This window comes from Indicator indicator, chromosome 18, assembly GCF_027791375.1.
Source record: "Indicator indicator isolate 239-I01 chromosome 18, UM_Iind_1.1, whole genome shotgun sequence".
Classification (NCBI taxonomy): domain Eukaryota; kingdom Metazoa; phylum Chordata; class Aves; order Piciformes; family Indicatoridae; genus Indicator; species Indicator indicator.
Genome location: NC_072027.1, coordinates 5,487,863 through 5,498,608, shown reverse-complemented (window position 1 = coordinate 5,498,608; position 10,746 = coordinate 5,487,863).

The window sequence follows — 10,746 nt, the reverse complement described above, 5'->3', positions numbered from 1 at the left end:
TTCTAAACTAGTCAACAGACATTTCCAGTTGGTTTTCAATGCACATTCCCCTGTCAATCAAAATTACAGGGTATCATTAAGCAGGCAATACCTAAGCAATGTCTGTCTTCTACCCAAGAACCCAAGGAACAGATTAATTTACCAGTGGAACAGAGTAAGATGAGTTCCTCTAAAAGAAAAACCCAGCAGAATCAAGACACCATAATTTTATTTTTTTCCTATTTAGCAGCAAGTTAAATCCAGTATTTTTCTGCAACACAGCTTCAAAAGTTGTTAAGAATTCAAAGCTTTCTGTACCAGCCCATACTAATATTGGTCATCTCAGTTCAACCTGCAAATTCAGCTCAGGAAGACATCAATGTGTGATTCAGCCTCATGAACTTCTATCAGGCAAGTTTCAATTTGATGTCCCATGAAAATAACATTTTCCTACTCCGCACTGGGAATTCACCAGCACTGACCTACCCAGCACCAGTTCCCAGAGCCAAGAGACAGAACTGCCCCAAATATCTCAGAACGACTCAATCACCTTCAGCTTCCTCTTCCTCTCTTGGTGCCCTCCTGTCCTTCTAACACACTCACAGTATGCACCTTAGCATAGACCTGCAGAAGCATGTTGAGGACCACAAATCTCACCAAGGCACTCACTGTGCTGCCTCACAGCTATTTGAAAACAGATATCAGAAGGATGATGAGATGACACACAAACCACTGTAGGAATGACAGAATCTGAGAGCTCTTGTAGGCTTTGGAGACCTTCTAAACACCTCAGCTCTACCTGACACTTCTTTGTGCTGTATGTGGTATCTTTACTTTGCATCACTGAACTTTAATTAGTTTAACAACTTGCAGGGGACTTTTTAAATCAACAGGTTTTTCATTGTAACGTTTGGTTGCAGCAAGAGATCACGCTCAGATAATGAAAAGTATTGGAGCAGCTGAAAACTTAATTAAAACACGTAAAAATTAATTATACTGCTCATCATTGATTTTGTCTGAAAAAGCTGATATTGCAAATAGGAAATCAAAAGGAAGGAGTTCATGTAGAGAATCGCTGATGCAAAAGTGATATATTGCATAAAAAAAGATGTTCTCACTGGGAGGAACCATTCACTCCAGGTCCCCCATCCAGCACTGAGCTGAATTCCATCACACATTGCAAAACTGCCAATCCAGCATCAATAAGGAGACTGATTAAGCTGAAGCCAGAAGGACAGAATATGTTATATGAATTACACAACTATTATGCAGACAATTGTGCGTGAGATTAGAATCACACAATTAATAAAGTCAGCCTTCCCAGGATCATTTTCTGCCTCTCTTTAAAAACAGGAGTTTGGTAGTGTAGCCCTGAATGTCATTCCTCAGGCTCTCCAGAAATGTCTGAGATACCTGCCTGTGCTAGGACTACACCACTTGGTGTTGCCAACAGGATCAAAACACCCCTTAAAGGCCATAACTGAACAGGACCCTGCTCATGCTTGCGTTCAGCCCCCACTGTCAGGGTGCTGAAGGTGGTGGCTTGATGCTCTAACCCTTTCTGCTTTATCCTGGAAAAAATTGCATACTGTTTTCTGACTTAATAACAATCTCTCCCTCCTGTCAGTTCCTGAGCTTGTTTACAAAACATAATTATATCCTATTTCAAGTTGGAATCAGCACAAGCAGTTAATGCATGCTTTTAATAAAATACCACAGCACTGAAAGGCCAATCTAGTAGTGGAATTAATGTCATCCAGAGCTCTACCATAGACTCCTTTTGGGCAAGCCACTTCCCTGAGCCTGAAGTACGGAATGAAGGAAAAAATACTGTTTTACCAAAATCAGTAGAGAGATTATCTAATATTTATAAAGCATTTTCAGATCCTCAAGTAAAGACCACAGAACTGTAAAGAAGTACTGACCCAGATAAGGGTTAAGAGCAAAATCTTTTTCCCAGTGACAGCTCTCAAATGACCTTGTAACGTGTAGGATTTATTTTCAAATGCAAAGCAAGATGTGTCGGGTCTGGGAGCCACGTTTTGCTCTAACTGGGGATGACTTGCTATCAACAGAAAAACAAGTTTAGTCACTGATCCAAATGTCAAGAGCTGCCAAATCAGAGCTCTGATGAAATGTCAGGAATACTAACATGGTTTCAGGTCGGCTCTGCTTTAACATAGTGGAGCCAAAATGGAATTTGGTCACGCTGTTGGGTTGTGTTGTTTCCCCCCCTCCCCCCCAGGAAAATAACCAGTACCTATCAATACATACATTATATATATATATATTCTTCACTTTCTTTGAAGTGAAGCTGAACAAGCTAAAAAAAGCCAACACCTAAACCCATAAATATTTCCACTTCTGTGTTTTAGAGGACTCTGATCTCCACATGCTGCAGCTTCAGGAGTACAACTATTCCGTTTAATGAGACAACTGAAGCAGTCAGGGTTTGGGTTTTTTTTTTTTCCACACCTGCCTTATGCTGAAAGATACCATAAAAAGGTATACTTCCACATATAAGGTTGTGCACAGGAATCAAACCAGACTCTTTTTCATGATTGAATGTGGAAAGGACAGAAAGCACAAAGCAGGCACATTAAAAAAAAAAAAAAAAAGATAATTTTCTTAGCAACAAAAAAATATACAAGCAAACAACTAATACCTGTTATTTAAATTAATTCAATTGATCCCAATGGGATATTTCTTTTGGTTAAAGTAACCAGATGTTTCCAGAGAAAATATTTAAGACATCCATATGCCATTAGAAGTAAAACTGTAGGAAAAGGATGGCAATCAAATCCTTCTCATTGCAAGAAAAGTGCCAAGAATTTCAGAGCTGGAAGAAACTGCAGATGTTAAGAAATTCTGCCCCAGCAATAAACACAATCTTACAAACAACCTGGGTAACTTTATACTCTTGATTAGCTCACTGGCCACACAGAAACAGAAATATCTCCTCTTCTAAGAACGAAGGATGCTGCATGTTCCCTTTCTGCACCCAATGCCTGGTAAAGAAATACCTGTAAAGAAGCAGCACATGTAGCCAGATGTCTGCACAAGCAGGATGCTTCCCCCACTGCAGGTGAACAGCAGTGTGCTTTGCTCTTGAGAAGCAGGGATGATATCTCATATAGAAAGTGTGTTGACAAAAACTGAGTTGTTGCAAAAATGCAACTGTCACAACTGAGGCTCCCACCCATAAGCTGTAGCTGATACTCTGCAATAATCTGTATGCTTTATCCTGCACTGACATATACAGGAGTGCTTCTAAAGGACCCTTTCTGTGCAAAGTAGAATTCTTCTGGTCTCAAGTTTTAGCACACACACCTTAAGCTAATTATCTATCCAGTACTACACACTGAGGAAGTCATACTGTGGTACTTGAAAACCCAAATGACGTCCCGTTGCCAGCAATTCACTTTATAATTCAACCTGGACAGCACTTCCATAGGAGGGAATATAAAAGTATCTCCTGCCAGGAGAGCACTGCCAGGTTCTTTATAAATACTACAGAAGTTTCCTGAGCAGGTGGCCCATCAAACTCAAATAATTGATCCACGTCAGCTAGACCTGGAAGCTCAACAGTACAGCACATCATTACAGCAGTCAACATAAGAAGAAAGTCCTTGTGGTTTCCCCTGCAGCAAGCAGTTGAAAGGAGACTGAAAAGCTCTGCTATCTTTTCAGCTTTGCACATACTTCCCTTGAAGTCTTCTGGGGAACAGCAAATACTAATAACCCATGCACCAGGCTCCTCCTTGAGGACTCACCTGCTTTTCTGAACATAATAGCATTATAATATTCTCTTTTTCTATATTGGAAGTTCAATGTGGATTACAAAAAAAGAAAAAAAAAAAGAAAAAAAGAAGATCCTTGGCAGGCTGTAGCAGTGCCATTAAATGGCCCATTTCCCCATCTCCCCATGCAATCTGCAGGTTTAATGGGAGACTTTCCTTATGGCCCACAAGACCACACTTCTCTTGGTGGCACTGCCATGATGACTGTGACACAGGCAGGTGTAACAAAGGGCACTGATTCATTATCCCATGCAGATGTAGCAGTTGTGGCTGAAATCACTGCTGCCTGAAATCTACCTACTGGAGGGGACAGAAATCCTGGCAGGGATGGGGTTCCCATTGTTTACAGCCTGACTCCTTCATGCCAAGGGAACTGTTCCCACTTAGAGTGGTCTTCCCTGGGCACACACATGGACATGACTCCTCCATGTCAGGGACATGGAACTCCTCCATCACAGCACTTTCTCAGGTCAGCCACAGCTTAAGTTGGTTATAATCTTTGCTTAAGCATCCAAACCTCCATTGGAAATCAGAGGGTTGGGAAGTTTAAGGCTTGGAAGTAACTTACTAACTATGCATTAGAACTTTGAAAAACTAAAAAGTGATGTCTCAATCACTGCAAGCACAGGAGAAAGCTCTATCAGCCACAATCACCTAATGAATTATTTATTGAATTTGCACAAGAGAGTCAGAGAAAATACAGCTTTTAAAGAAGTAGCCCACAACCTGTTCTTTGCCTGCAAGATTTTTCCAGTGCTACTCATAGCAATGAGAAATCAAAAAGTTGCTACCAAAACAGTACAAAGGGCAAAGACTGGCACAACGTATGGAGTGTTGCTCCTTCAGTATCACACCTGCAGCCCAAAAAAAGTCTCAGACCACTCTACCAAACGGGTATCACTGCAAACTATCATCTACAGAAGGTATTTCTTTTAAGTTAAGCATCTCTGCTCCTAGGGGTTTTAAAAAACTGTGTTGAAACTTCACCAATGACTACATCTAACACTGTCACAGATGCTTAGACAAGTTGCTTCAAAACACTGCAAACACTGCAGCAAGCCAACTAGGATGGATTCTGCTTGCCAAGCAGGAGGAGGAAAGTTAGAGAGATTTCTTCCTGACAAATTTTGTATCACTAAATACATACCAGAGTGCTGCCACAGGCAAAAATTAGCTCCACATGTGCTGAAGTTAGCTTGAGGACTGCAGTATCAACAAGCCCCATGGCCCCCACAGAGATCCTTTGCTGCTCACAGTCCTGAGAGGGGGCTCCCAGCTGAGGGATATGGAAATGTAGGGAATCCTGATGGAAAGAGTGAAAGAATCCTTTCTTTCCATCCCCTCATTCTCCCTACACATAAGGAGTCAAGATGCAATCTCACAATGCAGCAGGTAAATGTAGAACTCTGCCACAGGCCTTTGAAAAGCTTTTTCTGTGTTAATGACTTCACTCCTAACACCCTGTAGGGCCACCTGCAATGTGAGTGGACCCTACAAGTGTTAGGACCCTTTCCAACTAGGAAAGATGCTAAAAATGACTTGGACACTGGGCCATTGCTACAGACAAGTTCGGAAGTTTATTGATTTGACTTTGGGGTTTTTTTTTTCTTATCCCTCCTGAATTTTAGACAGTACAGCATTTAAGGACAGTGAGCTCAGACCTAACCTACCAGTGCTCCCAGCAGCCAACCCCAAGGCAGGTCCTCAGCAGAAGTCAGGGAGAACTCAGGTGCCTTAAATCACCCCCTGGAGAGTCCTGATCTCTCTGCTACCAAAAGGAGAATTTTGGGTGCCTGTGTTCCCACCTAAACCCTTCAGCAAGATGTATAACATTACATAAGATGACATCAAGCCTTTATTTTTCAGTTTCCACCTCCATAAAGTACGTATAACAATACTTACTTCCAAAGAGAATTGTAAGGCTTAATTAGATAATTAACATGAAAGTGCCTTTAAAAAGGCTATGTACACACACAGCACTACTGTATTATTAGTGTAGGCAGGCATGGGGAGCTCTTAGAGATTTTCTAGCACGTTATTTGTTATTCTGGAAGAAGTCTTTAACTGCATACAGCAGTAGTATAATTATTATCATCATCAGATTCACTTCCTAAAGTTATTTATGAAGCACAGTATGGAAAAAAATTAAAAAGCATCAAGCTAAGTAGCACTGAGCTGAGTTTCTGTTTTGTCGTGTATGCTGATTAGGAATACTGTTAAAATGTTGCTTTGCTGTAGTGAAAGTGCTGGTGCCAGAAATTTAGTTATATGTTTGCTATTAGAATCAGTATTATTTAGGTGCAAGTGGTAGGTATCAGCAGTTTCCATGCCTGTTTGTTTTTTCTTTGCATTTCTTTGCGATAGGATTTTTTTTTTTTTTGAGTCTACTGAACTATTACAAGAACATGCAGAATCTTTGGAACTTGAATTGCACTGTTGCACAGCACACATCCAGGAATTTCTTTCCATTGTGCTTTGCGTAACTATGGTTTATATAAAGAAAATCATTAAATTATGACTGTGAGCAGGGAAAGCAGGGGTTTCCATCAGGCAGTAAATATGCTGTTCTGCCTCCTTTAAAAGACACATGCTACAATTACTCCAGCTCAATGGTACTTCTGGGTACGGGAATAAGCAGGCTGGGTCAAAGTTTGGACTGGATAATTTTTGAGCTCTCTTCCAACTGGATGTATTCTGTGAAATCTACTTACTTAAGTTATAGAAATACTTCTGTAGCTCGAAAAATTCCCTCACAAGGAGAATCCTCCTCCTCACATGAGGAGGATGTATCCCTGCAACCCTATTTTTCTGATTCAATTTCAACCCAATGTCATGGTAAACTATGCTGTGATCAAGTTCACATGAGTTTCATACATCTGCCCTCAGCTGATTTCTCTTGACTGACTCCCATACAAAGTAAAATCAGATACAGATTGAAGATATGTCTGCACAGCTCAGGACCTGGCCCTGACATGTTACATCAACTATATTTCTTTAGAAGCTTAAGGACAGACAGACTGCTGGACTCAGCAAGGCTGCTCTTCTCATGTTAGGAATCAGGCAAAGTCAAGATTGTTTTTCCATGCAAAGAAAAAAAATTCCCTAGAAACTATTTTGCACTGTCTATACTGCTGTGGCATAGGGAATGAAGAGGTCAATTCTCTCCATCAGTGCACAGAGGCTTTCACGTATTTACTTCCCATCAGCAAGAATGGGAATGAGCTGAACAAATTCTTTTCAGAGCAAAGGAATAACAAAATTGCCAGGAATTGCATTCACCACCTTACAGCTTCTAATAGTCCCTATCAGTATTTTTTATTTTGAAGAAATCAATAAACCAACATATTCTCCAAAGAGAAAATATCTATAAATCTCATTTTAAATAATGAACTTTTTTTTTTTTTTTATTCTGTTCATTTGGATCAGCCTCCAGCATTCTGGTACAAAACTGGGCAGAAAATGTGCTTCCACCCAACTTTAATTGAGCAGAAAACCCTCCATAAAAGAACAGGAAAGAAATCTAAACAACATCAAATATTTATATCATGGGAAAACATCAAGAGATCTTTTCTGCAGCTTGTACTGTATATATTTCACATGTAAATTAAGCTGAGTGGTTCCTCTTCATAGCTTCAAGCTGCTGCTAATGCTTCATAGATTTTTCAGGCAGACAAATATTGGTGCAAAGAAGTTTTATAGCCTTCATACTGAAGATTTATGATTATATGGGAACTAGATGTCTAATGCACTGACATGTGGCTTTGGCTCAGTCTCATTATAATTTGTACCCCCAGTTTAATTGCTGCTGTTTGAATGCAAATCATCCTCTACCTTCATGCAGCTCTGCCATATTTGATGTTAGGGTGGAACATCCCAGACCTGCTGGAGTCTGCACGGCTTACACTAAAACCAGTGCTAGCTTACACCAAAACTGCAGCAGCTTTGGAATGAAGTTCAAAAAGCCCTGCTCTGCTCTCTTTCCCAATGCAAATCAGCACTGCTTTTTCCTGCCCTGGCTTCACTTACAAAAAAAAAAAAAAAATCTGTTTGCTGTTTCTAAAGGCTTAGAGACACCGCTTCGATGCAGCCCTTGTAGCACTCCCGCTCCAACCCCGCGGTAAGAGCAGCACATGGCACCAGGCGAACTACCTCCAGCAGCTGGCAGGTCTCACGTCAGCAATTCATTGAGGTTTCCAAACAGCATTACGATAAATTAATGCTTGTGATGGAAATTGGCCAATGCAATTAGATCACAGTACTTACACTCTGACATTTTCTATTAGCAAAAAATGTATGCCAATACCGCTCGGTATTGTGCATACAACAAGAGACAATTAATGCAATGGACTGCCACTTACTGAAAACAATGGACTGCAGGATGAGCAGATGGCAAAACCCTGCTATTTGCCTACCTGCTTTCAGCCTCAGGTCTCTGGCTGACTACAAAAGCAAACTGCATCAGTTTAAAATAATATAACCAGCAACTGTTGTAATTAGCAAAACCATCACCCCACTGGATATTTTCCAAGCTCATGAACTATTGAAAAGTTTAAATGGTTTTCAAAGGGAGCTAAACCCATTCTGAGAGGGCAGGTCTGTGGTGGTTTAAATGGGATTGCTGGCTCAGAAAGTCCTTCTGAAGTACAAACTGTCAGAAAGTAGGAGCATATGGCCTGGGATGGATCACTTCATCCATCCTGTTTACTTCTCCTATGACAGCATGCGCTACAAGTGACAGATGAAAAAGAAACTTTTTATACCTTTTCCAGATTGGTGTAATGGTTCTTATGCATTTCATAACCCAGGACCTCCAGGAATAATTGCTCCGTGAGCAGAGCAAATTAGTGGGTGGGGTCCAAACAGCAGCTGGGATGGGGGACAGTGCTGCATGGCCAACTCAGGACATTCACATCAAGTGTCTGAGCAGAGATAGCTGCCTGTGAGGCATTTTGTGCCATCCTAATGGGAGAAGAAGGAGAAGACCCTTTAACCCAGTCCTGTAAATCCACATCTGCATTAAGAGGTGCATGCTTAAGGCTCATTAACGTGCCTAATAGCAAAGTTGTATTTAAGCACCTTACTGAATTCACATGGATTTATCAAAGCAACTCAATAATTTATGGACTTGAAGCCTGAAAGTGAGAGTTTCTCTTGTATAACCTAAAGGCATCATCTTGGGCTACCAGCTGCAGAAGGCTTATCGCCTTTCCTAGCTCAGCCACCAGGGAAGGAAAAAGACACATTCTCCTTGAATTATACATGATAGGTGCATACAATTTCTTTCCTTACAGCTTCAACCAAGCAATGACCTTTGCTTATGTTTGATGCAGATAAGTTTGTGAAAAGCTATAAATATGAAGAAGACAGTCTACAAACCACTGGCTACGCTGGGACTGCTTCAGCTGGGATTTGTTTCTCTCCTGAGGATTCTTGGTCCAGTTGCATTTCCCTGTGGTTTTTTTTCTGCATAAGCAAACCTGTCTCAAACACAGACTGGGCTTGCTGGGTTTCCTCTGAAGGTCCTGCCCTGGGATTGACCACATCATCAATGCAGTGCAACCCCAAGGAAATTTTGCAGCATGTGGGGATTGTACTGTATTTGCTCTAAGACAACTTCAGAGAACAAAGTGTTTCAGCAAGGATTTTTGGCATAATCTATGGTAAAAGACTGAACAGGAGACAGAAGAGCCTCAAAAGACAAAAAATAGAACCAAGCTTCTTTAAATCATGGCTGCAGTTTTGAGATGCTGCTAAAGATGACTGCAGCCACAGGGCATTTTTCTGCAGCTTTCTTCCTCCTCAAACTGTTAAATGCCAGTTAAGCCTGAGCATGCAGTCCCAGCTTTTCTGAACATATCCAGAGAGTGACAAAAGCCAGGGAGGATAACCTGACCTGTTCCCTCTCCGGCTCAATACGTGCAGTTTTGCCATCACATTCATACTGCTCTATCCTGCAGGTCCACCTGAGGGCATCTCCAAGCATGCCCAGCAGGATGAGGAGCAGAATCATGTCATGAAGATGCTTGGGAAGCCTTCCAGCGTAAACAGGGCAGCACATGATGTCTGAAGGACACCTCTCTGCAGCACTCATGAGCATTTCTAACCAGTGCTTACAATTAGAGGATCACCTGGAAAAAAGGCAATCTGGACACCTACAGTTAAGCTGCTGACCTCAGACCACTGTTGCCTTTGTAAGTTTTAAGTTCTGCTTTTAGGTAGGGAAGGCTGGACAATTGCATTCACCTACATAAATACAGAAAAGAAGAACAGACATGAGTTGAGCTGGATCCTGAGTTAGATGTTTAATAGGACTACACTGATTTGCAACCAGTGAAGATCAAACCCATGCTTTTGTTAGCCTGCTAGAACTGAAGCCACTAAAGAAACAAATCACCTTTTATCACAACAGCCTCATTATAACTATATAAAGTAATTCTAAATGGAACATGTATTTACTGTGGAATATATACACACACACACACACACTCAGAAAACTATTATGCATGGAAATGTATTTGAAACCCTTCAGACCACGACTACTTCTTTAGCTCCAAGATTTATGTCTTAAAAAATGAATCATACGTTTGCAGGATAGTTTTTATTTTAAAAGCAGGGTCAGTAGTGGGAATGGTGTGCTTTGCTTCTGACTAACAGTAAGCAGCAGAGATTGCACCTGATCTGTCCTCAGAGAGTAAAGCACTGTTTTGATGTTCCATCTTGCAGGTGGGAAGAGCAAAGAACGACCATGCTACTGCACATCACCTGCAGTGATGGCTCTCCTAAAACTTTCCAGTTAACTAGTATGTCCAACTTGCTCTGTGTTGTCCTACATTCACTGTAGGCAGTGCCTTAGGTTTGCAAAACCACAAGTTACTCTCCTTAGTTACAGTCTCTAAGGCAACTACAATATATCAGAAGCTGACCCCAGACAGCTTTATCCTGAACAATGCTTTCCCAATACCAATTG